This window comes from Equus asinus, chromosome 26 (genome assembly GCF_041296235.1).
Source record: "Equus asinus isolate D_3611 breed Donkey chromosome 26, EquAss-T2T_v2, whole genome shotgun sequence".
NCBI classification, from domain to species: Eukaryota; Metazoa; Chordata; class Mammalia; order Perissodactyla; family Equidae; genus Equus; species Equus asinus.
The window spans coordinates 7,807,410-7,832,274 of record NC_091815.1 but is presented as its reverse complement, the minus strand read 5'-3'; positions in this window follow the sequence as shown (position 1 = coordinate 7,832,274).

Here is a 24,865-nt window from a genome sequence, read left to right as displayed (position 1 = left end):
AGGTTTGGCAAACAGAAAGCAGGCACAGAAACTAGAAGAGATAAAACAGAGTCTGATGCAAGGGATAAGAAAGGAACCCTAGGCCACAAGTGAGAATAGAGGGACAAGCACGGAGAGGAGAACATTGTCATCGATTCAAGTCTATGGGGAGGTCATGCTGATTCAAGCTTGCAACTTCATTGGAAACAAGTGGCCGGACTTGGGGTTCATCACACCTACAGTGCCCTTGTGCCTTAAGCATAATGCAAAGTCAAGAAAGATGTCTTGAGGACATTGAAGAGAAGAATCGATGCCTCCTTTCCAAGGCCCATAGCATTCTTTGAAGGTCAGTCTCTTTTTCCGAAGCTCTGGTGTCACGTGGGCCCACTGGGCACATGGTAATGTGTCCCAAGAGATGTCTAGGAAGCCTTGAAGGAATGGAGCCCTGTCACGCTTGGGGTATGTCTCTTTGTTTGGAAGTGCTCTGCAAGGGTGCTGAAAAGCACCCTCTTCCACAGGGCTTCGTTCCTTCGTGAAGGCTGCCCTCCCAGGCTAGTGTGCTCTGTTTGCCTCCATCGAAATTCTCTCCCCCTACCTCTTGCCGTAGAAGGATTATTGATTATGTGTTTTGACACCATATGTAAGGAAGTTGCACGAAAATTAGAACTTTACAGTTGTGTTTCAAGAAAAATACACAGGCCAGGGTAGAGGATGTAGGGCAAACAAATGGCCCACCCTATAAAAATTAAGTAAGCCCGTATCTGGACGGAATCTAGGGGAACGTTCAAGGATCAGGGGTCAAGTTCGAAACTTCCCAAATCCGGAAAAGAGACAGAAAAATCTCTTTCCTGGAGAGTGGAATTCATCCGATTTGTCTAAGTTGTCTTGGAAACATTGTGTCCGTGAAGGGGGTTGCCAGGACCACCTCGAATTTGGAGTTTCTGATCTCAGGATGTCAAACCAACCCACATGACCACGTGTTCTCAGTGCTTAGTTTGACCCAGGCTAGGATAGCCAAGAGTCCTACAAGTGACCGGTGCAAATTCAAGGACAACAACCAAGAGTCACGAAAGCACTCACACCTCACCCTAGAGAACATACAGCGATTAAAGAAATACAAACTAATCACTTGGAATGAAGGAGAACGGACTGATAAGCATGTCTAAGGGAGATAGCTGAGAAAGACCATGACGAGTATACTATGGAAAAGAAAAAGAGGACCCAGAAAATGGAAGGTGAACAGAAATCACACCTGAATTATCCACAATGAAAGATGATGTCCGTCTTTAGACAGACTCTGCTGGAACGTTTGAAAGTCAGAGAAATTCACAAGCCAAAAAACGGCAGCGAAGGTCAAGCATGGGCTAACTGGGAAGGGTGAGTTATGAGACTGCTCCAAGCAGGCTCTGAAACCTGTATCCATGAAGCATGCTGGACCTCAGAGACACACTTATGACAAATCCTCTGACATCACAATGGACCCGAAAAACAACCTAGCCTCATCTACACAGTGCTAGAGTCTGGCTCACTAGTATATTTAACTCCCATTGCACTCAACTGCACGTTGCCACTGAACATGTAAGTGGCCGGCCGGTGGTGCAGTGGTGAGGTCCGCACCTCCTGGGTCTGTGGCCCAGTATGGGCTGGGTGGAATCCTCGGTTTGGGCCTCCTCACCACTGCTTCAGTTGTTCTGGTGCAGGCGTCCGAGGTAGAGTAGAGGCAGATGGGATGGGACGTTGGACAGGGCCAGACTTCCACAGCAAATACAGGAGCATTGCCAGCAGATGTGAGCACAGCAATGCACTTGTGCCAAAACAAAACCAATTAAAAGTTGCAAAGAATAGAAAAACTGAAGCTAAGGAAAAAAAAAAAACAAAAAAACAGGAGCTTGCCATTACGAAGAATAGGATCTCTGTGAATAACCTTAGCAAAACAGGTGAATTCTATGTTAATTCAAAAACTAGCAAACCTTTGGGGAAAGAAACTCAAGAAGACACAAGAAAAAAAAAGATATCGAGGGATCTAGGAATGGAAGGATTAACACACTTGAAAGGTTCATACCGCAGTAAGGAATCTCTGGATTCCATGCAATCCCAGTCAAAGTTGCAGCAGTATTTGCCACAGAGAAGAAGAGAGAATCCTAAAGTTTCTAGCCAGCAACACGAGACCCTGACTAGGCAAAGGAATCCTCAGGAAAACGAACAAAGCAGCACGTGTCACAATTTCTGATTTCAACACAGAGGACGAAGCGCTAGGTACCAAAACGGCACAGTCTGGGCCCCAAAACAGGCATGAAGACCCATGCAAAACAATTGAGAGCCCAGAGCCCAACTCAAACTTACATGGACAGCCCATTTTGGACCAGGGAGCCAAGTGGAGACAGCGGAGAAAGGAGAGTCTCTACAATAAACGGTGCTGGGAAGCCTGCACAGCCACATGGAACACAACGAGAGTACACCATGCTGTTACACCTGGCACACACACCACCTGAAATGGATTAAAGCCTTGAATGGCAGACTTGAAACCGAGAACCTTGTAGGAGAAGACCTAGGCAGAGTGCTCTTTGCCATCTGTCTGAGCCGCCTATTGGGAAGAAGCATGTCTGACTGGGCAAGGGCAACAAAGGAAACAAGAAACAAACGGGACCACATCAAATGCACACACTTCTGCCAGTCAAGGAAACCATCAACTGAATACTAAGACACCACAACAATTGGGAGAGGATGTTTGCAAACCACACATCGGACAAGGGGTGAAAAGCCCAAAGATACAATCAACTCGCACGTCTCCACAAGAAAAAAAACAAGCCAATGAAAACCTGGTCAAAAGATGGAAGCAGAGATTTCTCCGAAGAAGACAGAAAGAGGGCCAGTAGGTGCATGAAAACTTGTTCACCATCATTAAGTCTCAGGAAAATGCAAATCCAAACTGCAAGGACATGGCAGCTCACTGTGGTCAGCATGGCTAGAAGGAAGCAGACAGGAAATAACAAGTGTCAGAGAGGAGGTGGAGAGAAGGGAAGCCTCCTGCACTGCTGGTGGGAGTGTAACCCGGTGCAGCCACGATGCCAAAGGTGTGCAACTGCCTCAGAAATTTAAGCATCCATGTCCCGTATGACCCAGCTATTAACCTGCCGCTTGTTTATCCAAAAAAGTCAGAAAGACTACCGCATAAAGACATGTGCATGGCTGTGTTCACCACAGTCTTACTCCTGATATCCAAGGCTTGGAAAGCACCCTGGTGTCCAGCAAGGGACGATTGGAGAAGGAAGATGGGCTATAGCCACACAATGGTATACCACTCAGCCGGAACAAATGATGCAATCCAGCCATTTGTGACCACCAGAATGGCTGTGAGGGTTTTAGGGGAAGTGTAACAAGCCCCAGTGAGAAATTCAAATACCATAGAATCTCACTTACAAGGAGAAGAAAAAGCAAGCACTAACCAACAGGTGGCACTGAACATTTGTATGCGGGCTCCCAGAGGCAAAGAGGGGCGGTGACGGAGGGTGAAAGAGAAGATTAGGCACAAGTGTGTGGTGAGGGCCTGTGATTAGTCTTACACTGGTGAAGATGATGTAAGCTACACAGAAGTCTAAAGCAATGAGGATGTGAATCTGGAAGTTATAGTACGTTCTAAGGCAGGGTCATGGCTATAAATTCACCTCAAATCAAAAATCCAAAAAGGAGTCCAGAATGATGTCATAAAGCTTTGGGGGCGGAAAGAGTTTACAGAAGGTGAACTTCCAAGGATGGAAAATCACCTCCAAATGCTTACAGATGCTACAGAAAGGCAGACCATTCCCAATAGGTGAAGAGGAATACTACGAAGAGAACATGATCAGTCCTAAACCCATGAACGAACGGAAAATGTTACCGTCCATGATGTTATTACTAATCACCTTCACGAATAATCCAAACAGGCCCACGTCTTCCCAAGTTCAGGCAAAAGGTTGGTCCAAAAGTACAATTCAGGGCCGGCCCTGTGGTGGAGCAGGGAAGTGCCCACATTCCGCTTGGGTGGCCCGGGCCTCACTGTTTCACATTACGAGTGCATATCACATTAGTAGTGTTAGGAAATATAGATTTCATGGTATGGTGCGGGCAGAGATCATAAATAAGCAGCCATTGTGAGGATACGTTATCAATACGCACAAGAAAAGGAACCATAAGAATATTACAATCTATGGAAGTATCTGGTACACTTCCCAAAGGCAGAAGGAAGGAAAACTTGTGACCTGCCAAGGTGGAATTGGCAGAGTGCCACGAGATGACACCATCATTGTGCGTCAGAACATTCCCTGGGCAACTTCAACTTGTGAGGGAGTCCAGGACTTTTTCTGGGTAAGGTCCACCCATTTTGCCATCTACCCAAGATATAAGAGATAAAACCCAGGATAATCTTACAGGAGTGAAACCAGTGTCTAGAGAGAATGTAGGAGCCCTTTCGAAGTTCAAGGAGAAAGATAGAAACTGACAACAATTGCAGAAAAAGGAAAACTATCCTACCTAGACAGGGTGAGGAGTCAGACTGGTCTGAGATGGCTGTGAAACTCTGTGTGCACGGAGGTTGTCAGGACAACTTCGAATTTTGAGGTCGCTTATGACATCACGGTGAACATGTCCCCCAGGGTGGCCGCATGGTTACAGTCTGAGGATTGGCCTAGGCTAGGCTATTAAAGGGACAGATACCCAGAAACAGGTTTGGCAAACAGAAAGCAGGCACAGAAACTAGAAGAGATAAAACAGAGTCTGATGCAAGGGATAAGAAAGGAACCCTAGGCCACAAGTGAGAATAGAGGGACAAGCACGGAGAGGAGAACATTGTCATCGATTCAAGTCTATGGGGAGGTCATGCTGATTCAAGCTTGCAACTTCATTGGAAACAAGTGGCCGGACTTGGGGTTCATCACACCTACAGTGCCCTTGTGCCTTAAGCATAATGCAAAGTCAAGAAAGATGTCTTGAGGACATTGAAGAGAAGAATCGATGCCTCCTTTCCAAGGCCCATAGCATTCTTTGAAGGTCAGTCTCTTTTTCCGAAGCTCTGGTGTCACGTGGGCCCACTGGGCACATGGTAATGTGTCCCAAGAGATGTCTAGGAAGCCTTGAAGGAATGGAGCCCTGTCACGCTTGGGGTATGTCTCTTTGTTTGGAAGTGCTCTGCAAGGGTGCTGAAAAGCACCCTCTTCCACAGGGCTTCGTTCCTTCGTGAAGGCTGCCCTCCCAGGCTAGTGTGCTCTGTTTGCCTCCATCGAAATTCTCTCCCCCTACCTCTTGCCGTAGAAGGATTATTGATTATGTGTTTTGACACCATATGTAAGGAAGTTGCACGAAAATTAGAACTTTACAGTTGTGTTTCAAGAAAAATACACAGGCCAGGGTAGAGGATGTAGGGCAAACAAATGGCCCACCCTATAAAAATTAAGTAAGCCCGTATCTGGACGGAATCTAGGGGAACGTTCAAGGATCAGGGGTCAAGTTCGAAACTTCCCAAATCCGGAAAAGAGACAGAAAAATCTCTTTCCTGGAGAGTGGAATTCATCCGATTTGTCTAAGTTGTCTTGGAAACATTGTGTCCGTGAAGGGGGTTGCCAGGACCACCTCGAATTTGGAGTTTCTGATCTCAGGATGTCAAACCAACCCACATGACCACGTGTTCTCAGTGCTTAGTTTGACCCAGGCTAGGATAGCCAAGAGTCCTACAAGTGACCGGTGCAAATTCAAGGACAACAACCAAGAGTCACGAAAGCACTCACACCTCACCCTAGAGAACATACAGCGATTAAAGAAATACAAACTAATCACTTGGAATGAAGGAGAACGGACTGATAAGCATGTCTAAGGGAGATAGCTGAGAAAGACCATGACGAGTATACTATGGAAAAGAAAAAGAGGACCCAGAAAATGGAAGGTGAACAGAAATCACACCTGAATTATCCACAATGAAAGATGATGTCCGTCTTTAGACAGACTCTGCTGGAACGTTTGAAAGTCAGAGAAATTCACAAGCCAAAAAACGGCAGCGAAGGTCAAGCATGGGCTAACTGGGAAGGGTGAGTTATGAGACTGCTCCAAGCAGGCTCTGAAACCTGTATCCATGAAGCATGCTGGACCTCAGAGACACACTTATGACAAATCCTCTGACATCACAATGGACCCGAAAAACAACCTAGCCTCATCTACACAGTGCTAGAGTTGGGCTCACTAGTATATTTAACTCCCATTGCACTCAACTGCACGTTGCCACTGAACATGTAAGTGGCCGGCCGGTGGTGCAGTGGTGAGGTCCGCACCTCCTGGGTCTGTGGCCCAGTATGGGCTGGGTGGAATCCTCGGTTTGGGCCTCCTCACCACTGCTTCAGTTGTTCTGGTGCAGGCGTCCGAGGTAGAGTAGAGGCAGATGGGATGGGACGTTGGACAGGGCCAGACTTCCACAGCAAATACAGGAGCATTGCCAGCAGATGTGAGCACAGCAATGCACTTGTGCCAAAACAAAACCAATTAAAAGTTGCAAAGAATAGAAAAACTGAAGCTAAGGAAAAAAAAAAAACAAAAAAACAGGAGCTTGCCATTACGAAGAATAGGATCTCTGTGAATAACCTTAGCAAAACAGGTGAATTCTATGTTAATTCAAAAACTAGCAAACCTTTGGGGAAAGAAACTCAAGAAGACACAAGAAAAAAAAAGATATCGAGGGATCTAGGAATGGAAGGATTAACACACTTGAAAGGTTCATACCGCAGTAAGGAATCTCTGGATTCCATGCAATCCCAGTCAAAGTTGCAGCAGTATTTGCCACAGAGAAGAAGAGAGAATCCTAAAGTTTCTAGCCAGCAACACGAGACCCTGACTAGGCAAAGGAATCCTCAGGAAAACGAACAAAGCAGCACGTGTCACAATTTCTGATTTCAACACAGAGGACGAAGCGCTAGGTACCAAAACGGCACAGTCTGGGCCCCAAAACAGGCATGAAGACCCATGCAAAACAATTGAGAGCCCAGAGCCCAACTCAAACTTACATGGACAGCCCATTTTGGACCAGGGAGCCAAGTGGAGACAGCGGAGAAAGGAGAGTCTCTACAATAAACGGTGCTGGGAAGCCTGCACAGCCACATGGAACACAACGAGAGTACACCATGCTGTTACACCTGGCACACACACCACCTGAAATGGATTAAAGCCTTGAATGGCAGACTTGAAACCGAGAACCTTGTAGGAGAAGACCTAGGCAGAGTGCTCTTTGCCATCTGTCTGAGCCGCCTATTGGGAAGAAGCATGTCTGACTGGGCAAGGGCAACAAAGGAAACAAGAAACAAACGGGACCACATCAAATGCACACACTTCTGCCAGTCAAGGAAACCATCAACTGAATACTAAGACACCACAACAATTGGGAGAGGATGTTTGCAAACCACACATCGGACAAGGGGTGAAAAGCCCAAAGATACAATCAACTCGCACGTCTCCACAAGAAAAAAAACAAGCCAATGAAAACCTGGTCAAAAGATGGAAGCAGAGATTTCTCCGAAGAAGACAGAAAGAGGGCCAGTAGGTGCATGAAAACTTGTTCACCATCATTAAGTCTCAGGAAAATGCAAATCCAAACTGCAAGCACATGGCAGCTCACTGTGGTCAGCATGGCTAGAAGGAAGCAGACAGGAAATAACAAGTGTCAGAGAGGAGGTGGAGAGAAGGGAAGCCTCCTGCACTGCTGGTGGGAGTGTAACCCGGTGCAGCCACGATGCCAAAGGTGTGCAACTGCCTCAGAAATTTAAGCATCCATGTCCCGTATGACCCAGCTATTAACCTGCCGCTTGTTTATCCAAAAAAGTCAGAAAGACTACCGCATAAAGACATGTGCATGGCTGTGTTCACCACAGTCTTACTCCTGATATCCAAGGCTTGGAAAGCACCCTGGTGTCCAGCAAGGGATGATTGGAGAAGGAAGATGGGCTATAGCCACACAATGGTATACCACTCAGCCGGAACAAATGATGCAATCCAGCCATTTGTGACCACCAGAATGGCTGTGAGGGTTTTAGGGGAAGTGTAACAAGCCCCAGTGAGAAATTCAAATACCATAGAATCTCACTTACAAGGAGAAGAAAAAGCAAGCACTAACCAACAGGTGGCACTGAACATTTGTATGCGGGCTCCCAGAGGCAAAGAGGGGCGGTGACGGAGGGTGAAAGAGAAGATTAGGCACAAGTGTGTGGTGAGGGCCTGTGATTAGTCTTACACTGGTGAAGATGATGTAAGCTACACAGAAGTCTAAAGCAATGAGGATGTGAATCTGGAAGTTATAGTACGTTCTAAGGCAGGGTCATGGCTATAAATTCACCTCAAATCAAAAATCCAAAAAGGAGTCCAGAATGATGTCATAAAGCTTTGGGGGCGGAAAGAGTTTACAGAAGGTGAACTTCCAAGGATGGAAAATCACCTCCAAATGCTTACAGATGCTACAGAAAGGCAGACCATTCCCAATAGGTGAAGAGGAATACTACGAAGAGAACATGATCAGTCCTAAACCCATGAACGAACGGAAAATGTTACCGTCCATGATGTTATTACTAATCACCTTCACGAATAATCCAAACAGGCCCACGTCTTCCCAAGTTCAGGCAAAAGGTTGGTCCAAAAGTACAATTCAGGGCCGGCCCTGTGGTGGAGCAGGTAAGTGCCCACATTCCGCTTGGGCGGCCCGGGCCTCACTGTTTCACATTACGAGTGCATATCACATTAGTAGTGTTAGGAAATATAGATTTCATGGTATGGTGCGGGCAGAGATCATAAATAAGCAGCAATTGTGAGGATACGTTATCAATACGCACAAGAAAAGGAACCATAAGAATATTACAATCTATGGAAGTATCTGGTACACTTCCCAAAGGCAGAAGGAAGGAAAACTTGTGACCTGCCAAGGTGGAATTGGCAGAGTGCCACGAGATGACACCATCATTGTGCGTCAGAACATTCCCTGGGCAACTTCAACTTGTGAGGGAGTCCAGGACTTTTTCTGGGTAAGGTCCACCCATTTTGCCATCTACCCAAGATATAAGAGATAAAACCCAGGATAATCTTACAGGAGTGAAACCAGTGTCTAGAGAGAATGTAGGAGCCCTTTCGAAGTTCAAGGAGAAAGATAGAAACTGACAACAATTGCAGAAAAAGGAAAACTATCCTACCTAGACAGGGTGAGGAGTCAGACTGGTCTGAGATGGCTGTGAAACTCTGTGTGCACGGAGGTTGTCAGGACAACTTCGAATTTTGAGGTCGCTTATGACATCACGGTGAACATGTCCCCCAGGGTGGCCGCATGGTTACAGTCTGAGGATTGGCCTAGGCTAGGCTATTAAAGGGACAGATACCCAGAAACAGGTTTGGCAAACAGAAAGCAGGCACAGAAACTAGAAGAGATAAAACAGAGTCTGATGCAAGGGATAAGAAAGGAACCCTAGGCCACAAGTGAGAATAGAGGGACAAGCACGGAGAGGAGAACATTGTCATCGATTCAAGTCTATGGGGAGGTCATGCTGATTCAAGCTTGCAACTTCATTGGAAACAAGTGGCCGGACTTGGGGTTCATCACACCTACAGTGCCCTTGTGCCTTAAGCATAATGCAAAGTCAAGAAAGATGTCTTGAGGACATTGAAGAGAAGAATCGATGCCTCCTTTCCAAGGCCCATAGCATTCTTTGAAGGTCAGTCTCTTTTTCCGAAGCTCTGGTGTCACGTGGGCCCACTGGGCACATGGTAATGTGTCCCAAGAGATGTCTAGGAAGCCTTGAAGGAATGGAGCCCTGTCACGCTTGGGGTATGTCTCTTTGTTTGGAAGTGCTCTGCAAGGGTGCTGAAAAGCACCCTCTTCCACAGGGCTTCGTTCCTTCGTGAAGGCTGCCCTCCCAGGCTAGTGTGCTCTGTTTGCCTCCATCGAAATTCTCTCCCCCTACCTCTTGCCGTAGAAGGATTATTGATTATGTGTTTTGACACCATATGTAAGGAAGTTGCACGAAAATTAGAACTTTACAGTTGTGTTTCAAGAAAAATACACAGGCCAGGGTAGAGGATGTAGGGCAAACAAATGGCCCACCCTATAAAAATTAAGTAAGCCCGTATCTGGACGGAATCTAGGGGAACGTTCAAGGATCAGGGGTCAAGTTCGAAACTTCCCAAATCCGGAAAAGAGACAGAAAAATCTCTTTCCTGGAGAGTGGAATTCATCCGATTTGTCTAAGTTGTCTTGGAAACATTGTGTCCGTGAAGGGGGTTGCCAGGACCACCTCGAATTTGGAGTTTCTGATCTCAGGATGTCAAACCAACCCACATGACCACGTGTTCTCAGTGCTTAGTTTGACCCAGGCTAGGATAGCCAAGAGTCCTACAAGTGACCGGTGCAAATTCAAGGACAACAACCAAGAGTCACGAAAGCACTCACACCTCACCCTAGAGAACATACAGCGATTAAAGAAATACAAACTAATCACTTGGAATGAAGGAGAACGGACTGATAAGCATGTCTAAGGGAGATAGCTGAGAAAGACCATGACGAGTATACTATGGAAAAGAAAAAGAGGACCCAGAAAATGGAAGGTGAACAGAAATCACACCTGAATTATCCACAATGAAAGATGATGTCCGTCTTTAGACAGACTCTGCTGGAACGTTTGAAAGTCAGAGAAATTCACAAGCCAAAAAACGGCAGCGAAGGTCAAGCATGGGCTAACTGGGAAGGGTGAGTTATGAGACTGCTCCAAGCAGGCTCTGAAACCTGTATCCATGAAGCATGCTGGACCTCAGAGACACACTTATGACAAATCCTCTGACATCACAATGGACCCGAAAAACAACCTAGCCTCATCTACACAGTGCTAGAGTTGGGCTCACTAGTATATTTAACTCCCATTGCACTCAACTGCACGTTGCCACTGAACATGTAAGTGGCCGGCCGGTGGTGCAGTGGTGAGGTCCGCACCTCCTGGGTCTGTGGCCCAGTATGGGCTGGGTGGAATCCTCGGTTTGGGCCTCCTCACCACTGCTTCAGTTGTTCTGGTGCAGGCGTCCGAGGTAGAGTAGAGGCAGATGGGATGGGACGTTGGACAGGGCCAGACTTCCACAGCAAATACAGGAGCATTGCCAGCAGATGTGAGCACAGCAATGCACTTGTGCCAAAACAAAACCAATTAAAAGTTGCAAAGAATAGAAAAACTGAAGCTAAGGAAAAAAAAAAAACAAAAAAACAGGAGCTTGCCATTACGAAGAATAGGATCTCTGTGAATAACCTTAGCAAAACAGGTGAATTCTATGTTAATTCAAAAACTAGCAAACCTTTGGGGAAAGAAACTCAAGAAGACACAAGAAAAAAAAAGATATCGAGGGATCTAGGAATGGAAGGATTAACACACTTGAAAGGTTCATACCGCAGTAAGGAATCTCTGGATTCCATGCAATCCCAGTCAAAGTTGCAGCAGTATTTGCCACAGAGAAGAAGAGAGAATCCTAAAGTTTCTAGCCAGCAACACGAGACCCTGACTAGGCAAAGGAATCCTCAGGAAAACGAACAAAGCAGCACGTGTCACAATTTCTGATTTCAACACAGAGGACGAAGCGCTAGGTACCAAAACGGCACAGTCTGGGCCCCAAAACAGGCATGAAGACCCATGCAAAACAATTGAGAGCCCAGAGCCCAACTCAAACTTACATGGACAGCCCATTTTGGACCAGGGAGCCAAGTGGAGACAGCGGAGAAAGGAGAGTCTCTACAATAAACGGTGCTGGGAAGCCTGCACAGCCACATGGAACACAACGAGAGTACACCATGCTGTTACACCTGGCACACACACCACCTGAAATGGATTAAAGCCTTGAATGGCAGACTTGAAACCGAGAACCTTGTAGGAGAAGACCTAGGCAGAGTGCTCTTTGCCATCTGTCTGAGCCGCCTATTGGGAAGAAGCATGTCTGACTGGGCAAGGGCAACAAAGGAAACAAGAAACAAACGGGACCACATCAAATGCACACACTTCTGCCAGTCAAGGAAACCATCAACTGAATACTAAGACACCACAACAATTGGGAGAGGATGTTTGCAAACCACACATCGGACAAGGGGTGAAAAGCCCAAAGATACAATCAACTCGCACGTCTCCACAAGAAAAAAAACAAGCCAATGAAAACCTGGTCAAAAGATGGAAGCAGAGATTTCTCCGAAGAAGACAGAAAGAGGGCCAGTAGGTGCATGAAAACTTGTTCACCATCATTAAGTCTCAGGAAAATGCAAATCCAAACTGCAAGCACATGGCAGCTCACTGTGGTCAGCATGGCTAGAAGGAAGCAGACAGGAAATAACAAGTGTCAGAGAGGAGGTGGAGAGAAGGGAAGCCTCCTGCACTGCTGGTGGGAGTGTAACCCGGTGCAGCCACGATGCCAAAGGTGTGCAACTGCCTCAGAAATTTAAGCATCCATGTCCCGTATGACCCAGCTATTAACCTGCCGCTTGTTTATCCAAAAAAGTCAGAAAGACTACCGCATAAAGACATGTGCATGGCTGTGTTCACCACAGTCTTACTCCTGATATCCAAGGCTTGGAAAGCACCCTGGTGTCCAGCAAGGGATGATTGGAGAAGGAAGATGGGCTATAGCCACACAATGGTATACCACTCAGCCGGAACAAATGATGCAATCCAGCCATTTGTGACCACCAGAATGGCTGTGAGGGTTTTAGGGGAAGTGTAACAAGCCCCAGTGAGAAATTCAAATACCATAGAATCTCACTTACAAGGAGAAGAAAAAGCAAGCACTAACCAACAGGTGGCACTGAACATTTGTATGCGGGCTCCCAGAGGCAAAGAGGGGCGGTGACGGAGGGTGAAAGAGAAGATTAGGCACAAGTGTGTGGTGAGGGCCTGTGATTAGTCTTACACTGGTGAAGATGATGTAAGCTACACAGAAGTCTAAAGCAATGAGGATGTGAATCTGGAAGTTATAGTACGTTCTAAGGCAGGGTCATGGCTATAAATTCACCTCAAATCAAAAATCCAAAAAGGAGTCCAGAATGATGTCATAAAGCTTTGGGGGCGGAAAGAGTTTACAGAAGGTGAACTTCCAAGGATGGAAAATCACCTCCAAATGCTTACAGATGCTACAGAAAGGCAGACCATTCCCAATAGGTGAAGAGGAATACTACGAAGAGAACATGATCAGTCCTAAACCCATGAACGAACGGAAAATGTTACCGTCCATGATGTTATTACTAATCACCTTCACGAATAATCCAAACAGGCCCACGTCTTCCCAAGTTCAGGCAAAAGGTTGGTCCAAAAGTACAATTCAGGGCCGGCCCTGTGGTGGAGCAGGTAAGTGCCCACATTCCGCTTGGGCGGCCCGGGCCTCACTGTTTCACATTACGAGTGCATATCACATTAGTAGTGTTAGGAAATATAGATTTCATGGTATGGTGCGGGCAGAGATCATAAATAAGCAGCAATTGTGAGGATACGTTATCAATACGCACAAGAAAAGGAACCATAAGAATATTACAATCTATGGAAGTATCTGGTACACTTCCCAAAGGCAGAAGGAAGGAAAACTTGTGACCTGCCAAGGTGGAATTGGCAGAGTGCCACGAGATGACACCATCATTGTGCGTCAGAACATTCCCTGGGCAACTTCAACTTGTGAGGGAGTCCAGGACTTTTTCTGGGTAAGGTCCACCCATTTTGCCATCTACCCAAGATATAAGAGATAAAACCCAGGATAATCTTACAGGAGTGAAACCAGTGTCTAGAGAGAATGTAGGAGCCCTTTCGAAGTTCAAGGAGAAAGATAGAAACTGACAACAATTGCAGAAAAAGGAAAACTATCCTACCTAGACAGGGTGAGGAGTCAGACTGGTCTGAGATGGCTGTGAAACTCTGTGTGCACGGAGGTTGTCAGGACAACTTCGAATTTTGAGGTCGCTTATGACATCACGGTGAACATGTCCCCCAGGGTGGCCGCATGGTTACAGTCTGAGGATTGGCCTAGGCTAGGCTATTAAAGGGACAGATACCCAGAAACAGGTTTGGCAAACAGAAAGCAGGCACAGAAACTAGAAGAGATAAAACAGAGTCTGATGCAAGGGATAAGAAAGGAACCCTAGGCCACAAGTGAGAATAGAGGGACAAGCACGGAGAGGAGAACATTGTCATCGATTCAAGTCTATGGGGAGGTCATGCTGATTCAAGCTTGCAACTTCATTGGAAACAAGTGGCCGGACTTGGGGTTCATCACACCTACAGTGCCCTTGTGCCTTAAGCATAATGCAAAGTCAAGAAAGATGTCTTGAGGACATTGAAGAGAAGAATCGATGCCTCCTTTCCAAGGCCCATAGCATTCTTTGAAGGTCAGTCTCTTTTTCCGAAGCTCTGGTGTCACGTGGGCCCACTGGGCACATGGTAATGTGTCCCAAGAGATGTCTAGGAAGCCTTGAAGGAATGGAGCCCTGTCACGCTTGGGGTATGTCTCTTTGTTTGGAAGTGCTCTGCAAGGGTGCTGAAAAGCACCCTCTTCCACAGGGCTTCGTTCCTTCGTGAAGGCTGCCCTCCCAGGCTAGTGTGCTCTGTTTGCCTCCATCGAAATTCTCTCCCCCTACCTCTTGCCGTAGAAGGATTATTGATTATGTGTTTTGACACCATATGTAAGGAAGTTGCACGAAAATTAGAACTTTACAGTTGTGTTTCAAGAAAAATACACAGGCCAGGGTAGAGGATGTAGGGCAAACAAATGGCCCACCCTATAAAAATTAAGTAAGCCCGTATCTGGACGGAATCTAGGGGAACGTTCAAGGATCAGGGGTCAAGTTCGAAACTTCCCAAATCCGGAAAAGAGACAGAAAAATCTCTTTCCTGGAGAGTGGAATTCATCCGATTTGTCTAAGTTGTCTTGGAAACATTGTGTCCGTGAAGGGGGTTGCCAGGACCACCTCGAATTTGGAGTTTCTGATCTCAGGATGTCAAACCAACCCACATGACCACGTGTTCTCAGTGCTTAGTTTGACCCAGGCTAGGATAGCCAAGAGTCCTACAAGTGACCGGTGCAAATTCAAGGACAACAACCAAGAGTCACGAAAGCACTCACACCTCACCCTAGAGAACATACAGCGATTAAAGAAATACAAACTAATCACTTGGAATGAAGGAGAACGGACTGATAAGCATGTCTAAGGGAGATAGCTGAGAAAGACCATGACGAGTATACTATGGAAAAGAAAAAGAGGACCCAGAAAATGGAAGGTGAACAGAAATCACACCTGAATTATCCACAATGAAAGATGATGTCCGTCTTTAGACAGACTCTGCTGGAACGTTTGAAAGTCAGAGAAATTCACAAGCCAAAAAACGGCAGCGAAGGTCAAGCATGGGCTAACTGGGAAGGGTGAGTTATGAGACTGCTCCAAGCAGGCTCTGAAACCTGTATCCATGAAGCATGCTGGACCTCAGAGACACACTTATGACAAATCCTCTGACATCACAATGGACCCGAAAAACAACCTAGCCTCATCTACACAGTGCTAGAGTCTGGCTCACTAGTATATTTAACTCCCATTGCACTCAACTGCACGTTGCCACTGAACATGTAAGTGGCCGGCCGGTGGTGCAGTGGTGAGGTCCGCACCTCCTGGGTCTGTGGCCCAGTATGGGCTGGGTGGAATCCTCGGTTTGGGCCTCCTCACCACTGCTTCAGTTGTTCTGGTGCAGGCGTCCGAGGTAGAGTAGAGGCAGATGGGATGGGACGTTGGACAGGGCCAGACTTCCACAGCAAATACAGGAGCATTGCCAGCAGATGTGAGCACAGCAATGCACTTGTGCCAAAACAAAACCAATTAAAAGTTGCAAAGAATAGAAAAACTGAAGCTAAGGAAAAAAAAAAAACAAAAAAACAGGAGCTTGCCATTACGAAGAATAGGATCTCTGTGAATAACCTTAGCAAAACAGGTGAATTCTATGTTAATTCAAAAACTAGCAAACCTTTGGGGAAAGAAACTCAAGAAGACACAAGAAAAAAAAAGATATCGAGGGATCTAGGAATGGAAGGATTAACACACTTGAAAGGTTCATACCGCAGTAAGGAATCTCTGGATTCCATGCAATCCCAGTCAAAGTTGCAGCAGTATTTGCCACAGAGAAGAAGAGAGAATCCTAAAGTTTCTAGCCAGCAACACGAGACCCTGACTAGGCAAAGGAATCCTCAGGAAAACGAACAAAGCAGCACGTGTCACAATTTCTGATTTCAACACAGAGGACGAAGCGCTAGGTACCGAAACGGCACAGTCTGGGCCCCAAAACAGGCATGAAGACCCATGCAAAACAATTGAGAGCCCAGAGCCCAACTCAAACTTACATGGACAGCCCATTTTGGACCAGGGAGCCAAGTGGAGACAGCGGAGAAAGGAGAGTCTCTACAATAAACGGTGCTGGGAAGCCTGCACAGCCACATGGAACACAACGAGAGTACACCATGCTGTTACACCTGGCACACACACCACCTGAAATGGATTAAAGCCTTGAATGGCAGACTTGAAACCGAGAACCTTGTAGGAGAAGACCTAGGCAGAGTGCTCTTTGCCATCTGTCTGAGCCGCCTATTGGGAAGAAGCATGTCTGACTGGGCAAGGGCAACAAAGGAAACAAGAAACAAACGGGACCACATCAAATGCACACACTTCTGCCAGTCAAGGAAACCATCAACTGAATACTAAGACACCACAACAATTGGGAGAGGATGTTTGCAAACCACACATCGGACAAGGGGTGAAAAGCCCAAAGATACAATCAACTCGCACGTCTCCACAAGAAAAAAAACAAGCCAATGAAAACCTGGTCAAAAGATGGAAGCAGAGATTTCTCCGAAGAAGACAGAAAGAGGGCCAGTAGGTGCATGAAAACTTGTTCACCATCATTAAGTCTCAGGAAAATGCAAATCCAAACTGCAAGGACATGGCAGCTCACTGTGGTCAGCATGGCTAGAAGGAAGCAGACAGGAAATAACAAGTGTCAGAGAGGAGGTGGAGAGAAGGGAAGCCTCCTGCACTGCTGGTGGGAGTGTAACCCGGTGCAGCCACGATGCCAAAGGTGTGCAACTGCCTCAGAAATTTAAGCATCCATGTCCCGTATGACCCAGCTATTAATCTGCCGCTTGTTTATCCAAAAAAGTCAGAAAGACTACCGCATAAAGACATGTGCATGGCTGTGTTCACCACAGTCTTACTCCTGATATCCAAGGCTTGGAAAGCACCCTGGTGTCCAGCAAGGGATGATTGGAGAAGGAAGATGGGCTATAGCCACACAATGGTATACCACTCAGCCGGAACAAATGATGCAATCCAGCCATTTGTGACCACCAGAATGGCTGTGAGGGTTTTAGGGGAAGTGTAACAAGCCCCAGTGAGAAATTCAAATACCATAGAATCTCACTTACAAGGAGAAGAAAAAGCAAGCACTAACCAACAGGTGGCACTGAACATTTGTATGCGGGCTCCCAGAGGCAAAGAGGGGCGGTGACGGAGGGTGAAAGAGAAGATTAGGCACAAGTGTGTGGTGAGGGCCTGTGATTAGTCTTACACTGGTGAAGATGATGTAAGCTACACAGAAGTCTAAAGCAATGAGGATGTGAATCTGGAAGTTATAGTACGTTCTAAGGCAGGGTCATGGCTATAAATTCACCTCAAATCAAAAATCCAAAAAGGAGTCCAGAATGATGTCATAAAGCTTTGGGGGCGGAAAGAGTTTACAGAAGGTGAACTTCCAAGGATGGAAAATCACCTCCAAATGCTTACAGATGCTACAGAAAGGCAGACCATTCCCAATAGGTGAAGAGGAATACTACGAAGAGAACATGATCAGTCCTAAACCCATGAACGAACGGAAAATGTTACCGTCCATGATGTTATTACTAATCACCTTCACGAATAATCCAAACAGGCCCACGTCTTCCCAAGTTCAGGCAAAAGGTTGGTCCAAAAGTACAATTCAGGGCCGGCCCTGTGGTGGAGCAGGTAAGTGCCCACATTCCGCTTGGGCGGCCCGGGCCTCACTGTTTCACATTACGAGTGCATATCACATTAGTAGTGTTAGGAAATATAGATTTCATGGTATGGTGCGGGCAGAGATCATAAATAAGCAGCAATTGTGAGGATACGTTATCAATACGCACAAGAAAAGGAACCATAAGAATATTACAATCTATGGAAGTATCTGGTACACTTCCCAAAGGCAGAAGGAAGGAAAACTTGTGACCTGCCAAGGTGGAATTGGCAGAGTGCCACGAGATGACACCATCATTGTGCGTCAGAACATTCCCTGGGCAACTTCAACTTGTGAGGGAGTCCAGGACTTTTTCTGGGTAAGGTCCACCCATTTTGCCATCTACCCAAGATATAAGAGATAAAACCCAGGATAATCTTACAGGAGTGAAACCAGTGTCTAGAGAGAATGTAGGAGCCCTTTCGAAGTTCAAGGAGAAAGATAGAAACTGACAACAATTGCAGAAAAAGGAAAACTATCCTACCTAGACAGGGTGAGGAGTCAGACTGGTCTGAGATGGCTGTGAAACTCTGTGTGCACGGAGGTTGTCAGGACAACTTCGAATTTTGAGGTCGCTTATGACATCACGGTGAACATGTCCCCCAGGGTGGCCGCATGGTTACAGTCTGAGGATTGGCCTAGGCTAGGCTATTAAAGGGACAGATACCCAGAAACAGGTTTGGCAAACAGAAAGCAGGCACAGAAACTAGAAGAGATAAAACAGAGTCTGATGCAAGGGATAAGAAAGGAACCCTAGGCCACAAGTGAGAATAGAGGGACAAGCACGGAGAGGAGAACATTGTCATCGATTCAAGTCTATGGGGAGGTCATGCTGATTCAAGCTTGCAACTTCATTGGAAACAAGTGGCCGGACTTGGGGTTCATCACACCTACAGTGCCCTTGTGCCTTAAGCATAATGCAAAGTCAAGAAAGATGTCTTGAGGACATTGAAGAGAAGAATCGATGCCTCCTTTCCAAGGCCCATAGCATTCTTTGAAGGTCAGTCTCTTTTTCCGAAGCTCTGGTGTCACGTGGGCCCACTGGGCACATGGTAATGTGTCCCAAGAGATGTCTAGGAAGCCTTGAAGGAATGGAGCCCTGTCACGCTTGGGGTATGTCTCTTTGTTTGGAAGTGCTCTGCAAGGGTGCTGAAAAGCACCCTCTTCCACAGGGCTTCGTTCCTTCGTGAAGGCTGCCCTCCCAGGCTAGTGTGCTCTGTTTGCCTCCATCGAAATTCTCTCCCCCTACCTCTTGCCGTAGAAGGATTATTGATTATGTGTTTTGACACCATATGTAAGGAAGTTGCACGAAAATTAGAACTTTACAGTTGTGTTTCAAGAAAAATACACAGGCCAGGGTAGAGGATGTAGGGCAAACAAATGGCCCACCCTATAAAAATTAAGTAAGCCCGTATCTGGACGGAATCTAGGGGAACGTTCAAGGATCAGGGGTCAAGTTCGAAACTTCCCAAATCCGGAAAAGAGACAGAAAAATCTCTTTCCTGGAGAGTGGAATTCATCCGATTTGTCTAAGTTGTCTTGGAAACATTGTGTCCGTGAAGGGGGTTGCCAGGACCACCTCGAATTTGGAGTTTCTGATCTCAGGATGTCAAACCAACCCACATGACCACGTGTTCTCAGTGCTTAGTTTGACCCAGGCTAGGATAGCCAAGAGTCCTACAAGTGACCGGTGCAAATTCAAGGACAACAACCAAGAGTCACGAAAGCACTCACACCTCACCCTAGAGAACATACAGCGATTAAAGAAATACAAACTAATCACTTGGAATGAAGGAGAACGGACTGATAAGCATGTCTAAGGGAGATAGCTGAGAAAGACCATGACGAGTATACTATGGAAAAGAAAAAGAGGACCCAGAAAATGGAAGGTGAACAGAAATCACACCTGAATTATCCACAATGAAAGATGATGTCCGTCTTTAGACAGACTCTGCTGGAACGTTTGAAAGTCAGAGAAATTCACAAGCCAAAAAACGGCAGCGAAGGTCAAGCATGGGCTAACTGGGAAGGGTGAGTTATGAGACTGCTCCAAGCAGGCTCTGAAACCTGTATCCATGAAGCATGCTGGACCTCAGAGACACACTTATGACAAATCCTCTGACATCACAATGGACCCGAAAAACAACCTAGCCTCATCTACACAGTGCTAGAGTCTGGCTCACTAGTATATTTAACTCCCATTGCACTCAACTGCACGTTGCCACTGAACATGTAAGTGGCCGGCCGGTGGTGCAGTGGTGAGGTCCGCACCTCCTGGGTCTGTGGCCCAGTATGGGCTGGGTGGAATCCTCGGTTTGGGCCTCCTCACCACTGCTTCAGTTGTTCTGGTGCAGGCGTCCGAGGTAGAGTAGAGGCAGATGGGATGGGACGTTGGACAGGGCCAGACTTCCACAGCAAATACAGGAGCATTGCCAGCAGATGTGAGCACAGCAATGCACTTGTGCCAAAACAAAACCAATTAAAAGTTGCAAAGAATAGAAAAACTGAAGCTAAGGAAAAAAAAAAAACAAAAAAACAGGAGCTTGCCATTACGAAGAATAGGATCTCTGTGAATAACCTTAGCAAAACAGGTGAATTCTATGTTAATTCAAAAACTAGCAAACCTTTGGGGAAAGAAACTCAAGAAGACACAAGAAAAAAAAAGATATCGAGGGATCTAGGAATGGAAGGATTAACACACTTGAAAGGTTCATACCGCAGTAAGGAATCTCTGGATTCCATGCAATCCCAGTCAAAGTTGCAGCAGTATTTGCCACAGAGAAGAAGAGAGAATCCTAAAGTTTCTAGCCAGCAACACGAGACCCTGACTAGGCAAAGGAATCCTCAGGAAAACGAACAAAGCAGCACGTGTCACAATTTCTGATTTCAACACAGAGGACGAAGCGCTAGGTACCGAAACGGCACAGTCTGGGCCCCAAAACAGGCATGAAGACCCATGCAAAACAATTGAGAGCCCAGAGCCCAACTCAAACTTACATGGACAGCCCATTTTGGACCAGGGAGCCAAGTGGAGACAGCGGAGAAAGGAGAGTCTCTACAATAAACGGTGCTGGGAAGCCTGCACAGCCACATGGAACACAACGAGAGTACACCATGCTGTTACACCTGGCACACACACCACCTGAAATGGATTAAAGCCTTGAATGGCAGACTTGAAACCGAGAACCTTGTAGGAGAAGACCTAGGCAGAGTGCTCTTTGCCATCTGTCTGAGCCGCCTATTGGGAAGAAGCATGTCTGACTGGGCAAGGGCAACAAAGGAAACAAGAAACAAACGGGACCACATCAAATGCACACACTTCTGCCAGTCAAGGAAACCATCAACTGAATACTAAGACACCACAACAATTGGGAGAGGATGTTTGCAAACCACACATCGGACAAGGGGTGAAAAGCCCAAAGATACAATCAACTCGCACGTCTCCACAAGAAAAAAAACAAGCCAATGAAAACCTGGTCAAAAGATGGAAGCAGAGATTTCTCCGAAGAAGACAGAAAGAGGGCCAGTAGGTGCATGAAAACTTGTTCACCATCATTAAGTCTCAGGAAAATGCAAATCCAAACTGCAAGGACATGGCAGCTCACTGTGGTCAGCATGGCTAGAAGGAAGCAGACAGGAAATAACAAGTGTCAGAGAGGAGGTGGAGAGAAGGGAAGCCTCCTGCACTGCTGGTGGGAGTGTAACCCGGTGCAGCCACGATGCCAAAGGTGTGCAACTGCCTCAGAAATTTAAGCATCCATGTCCCGTATGACCCAGCTATTAATCTGCCGCTTGTTTATCCAAAAAAGTCAGAAAGACTACCGCATAAAGACATGTGCATGGCTGTGTTCACCACAGTCTTACTCCTGATATCCAAGGCTTGGAAAGCACCCTGGTGTCCAGCAAGGGATGATTGGAGAAGGAAGATGGGCTATAGCCACACAATGGTATACCACTCAGCCGGAACAAATGATGCAATCCAGCCATTTGTGACCACCAGAATGGCTGTGAGGGTTTTAGGGGAAGTGTAACAAGCCCCAGTGAGAAATTCAAATACCATAGAATCTCACTTACAAGGAGAAGAAAAAGCAAGCACTAACCAACAGGTGGCACTGAACATTTGTATGCGGGCTCCCAGAGGCAAAGAGGGGCGGTGACGGAGGGTGAAAGAGAAGATTAGGCACAAGTGTGTGGTGAGGGCCTGTGATTAGTCTTACACTGGTGAAGATGATGTAAGCTACACAGAAGTCTAAAGCAATGAGGATGTGAATCTGGAAGTTATAGTACGTTCTAAGGCAGGGTCATGGCTATAAATTCACCTCAAATCAAAAATCCAAAAAGGAGTCCAGAATGATGTCATAAAGCTTTGGGGGCGGAAAGAGTTTACAGAAGGTGAACTTCCAAGGATGGAAAATCACCTCCAAATGCTTACAGATGCTACAGAAAGGCAGACCATTCCCAATAGGTGAAGAGGAATACTACGAAGAGAACATGATCAGTCCTAAACCCATGAACGAACGGAAAATGTTACCGTCCATGATGTTATTACTAATCACCTTCACGAATAATCCAAACAGGCCCACGTCTTCCCAAGTTCAGGCAAAAGGTTGGTCCAAAAGTACAATTCAGGGCCGGCCCTGTGGTGGAGCAGGTAAGTGCCCACATTCCGCTTGGGCGGCCCGGGCCTCACTGTTTCACATTACGAGTGCATATCACATTAGTAGTGTTAGGAAATATAGATTTCATGGTATGGTGCGGGCAGAGATCATAAATAAGCAGCAATTGTGAGGATACGTTATCAATACGCACAAGAAAAGGAACCATAAGAATATTACAATCTATGGAAGTATCTGGTACACTTCCCAAAGGCAGAAGGAAGGAAAACTTGTGACCTGCCAAGGTGGAATTGGCAGAGTGCCACGAGATGACACCATCATTGTGCGTCAGAACATTCCCTGGGCAACTTCAACTTGTGAGGGAGTCCAGGACTTTTTCTGGGTAAGGTCCACCCATTTTGCCATCTACCCAAGATATAAGAGATAAAACCCAGGATAATCTTACAGGAGTGAAACCAGTGTCTAGAGAGAATGTAGGAGCCCTTTCGAAGTTCAAGGAGAAAGATAGAAACTGACAACAATTGCAGAAAAAGGAAAACTATCCTACCTAGACAGGGTGAGGAGTCAGACTGGTCTGAGATGGCTGTGAAACTCTGTGTGCACGGAGGTTGTCAGGACAACTTCGAATTTTGAGGTCGCTTATGACATCACGGTGAACATGTCCCCCAGGGTGGCCGCATGGTTACAGTCTGAGGATTGGCCTAGGCTAGGCTATTAAAGGGACAGATACCCAGAAACAGGTTTGGCAAACAGAAAGCAGGCACAGAAACTAGAAGAGATAAAACAGAGTCTGATGCAAGGGATAAGAAAGGAACCCTAGGCCACAAGTGAGAATAGAGGGACAAGCACGGAGAGGAGAACATTGTCATCGATTCAAGTCTATGGGGAGGTCATGCTGATTCAAGCTTGCAACTTCATTGGAAACAAGTGGCCGGACTTGGGGTTCATCACACCTACAGTGCCCTTGTGCCTTAAGCATAATGAAAAGTCAAGAAAGATGTCTTGAGGACATTGAAGAGAAGAATCGATGCCTCCTTTCCAAGGCCCATAGCATTCTTTGAAGGTCAGTCTCTTTTTCCGAAGCTCTGGTGTCACGTGGGCCCACTGGGCACATGGTAATGTGTCCCAAGAGATGTCTAGGAAGCCTTGAAGGAATGGAGCCCTGTCACGCTTGGGGTATGTCTCTTTGTTTGGAAGTGCTCTGCAAGGGTGCTGAAAAGCACCCTCTTCCACAGGGCTTCGTTCCTTCGTGAAGGCTGCCCTCCCAGGCTAGTGTGCTCTGTTTGCCTCCATCGAAATTCTCTCCCCCTACCTCTTGCCGTAGAAGGATTATTGATTATGTGTTTTGACACCATATGTAAGGAAGTTGCACGAAAATTAGAACTTTACAGTTGTGTTTCAAGAAAAATACACAGGCCAGGGTAGAGGATGTAGGGCAAACAAATGGCCCACCCTATAAAAATTAAGTAAGCCCGTATCTGGACGGAATCTAGGGGAACGTTCAAGGATCAGGGGTCAAGTTCGAAACTTCCCAAATCCGGAAAAGAGACAGAAAAATCTCTTTCCTGGAGAGTGGAATTCATCCGATTTGTCTAAGTTGTCTTGGAAACATTGTGTCCGTGAAGGGGGTTGCCAGGACCACCTCGAATTTGGAGTTTCTGATCTCAGGATGTCAAACCAACCCACATGACCACGTGTTCTCAGTGCTTAGTTTGACCCAGGCTAGGATAGCCAAGAGTCCTACAAGTGACCGGTGCAAATTCAAGGACAACAACCAAGAGTCACGAAAGCACTCACACCTCACCCTAGAGAACATACAGCGATTAAAGAAATACAAACTAATCACTTGGAATGAAGGAGAACGGACTGATAAGCATGTCTAAGGGAGATAGCTGAGAAAGACCATGACGAGTATACTATGGAAAAGAAAAAGAGGACCCAGAAAATGGAAGGTGAACAGAAATCACACCTGAATTATCCACAATGAAAGATGATGTCCGTCTTTAGACAGACTCTGCTGGAACGTTTGAAAGTCAGAGAAATTCACAAGCCAAAAAACGGCAGCGAAGGTCAAGCATGGGCTAACTGGGAAGGGTGAGTTATGAGACTGCTCCAAGCAGGCTCTGAAACCTGTATCCATGAAGCATGCTGGACCTCAGAGACACACTTATGACAAATCCTCTGACATCACAATGGACCCGAAAAACA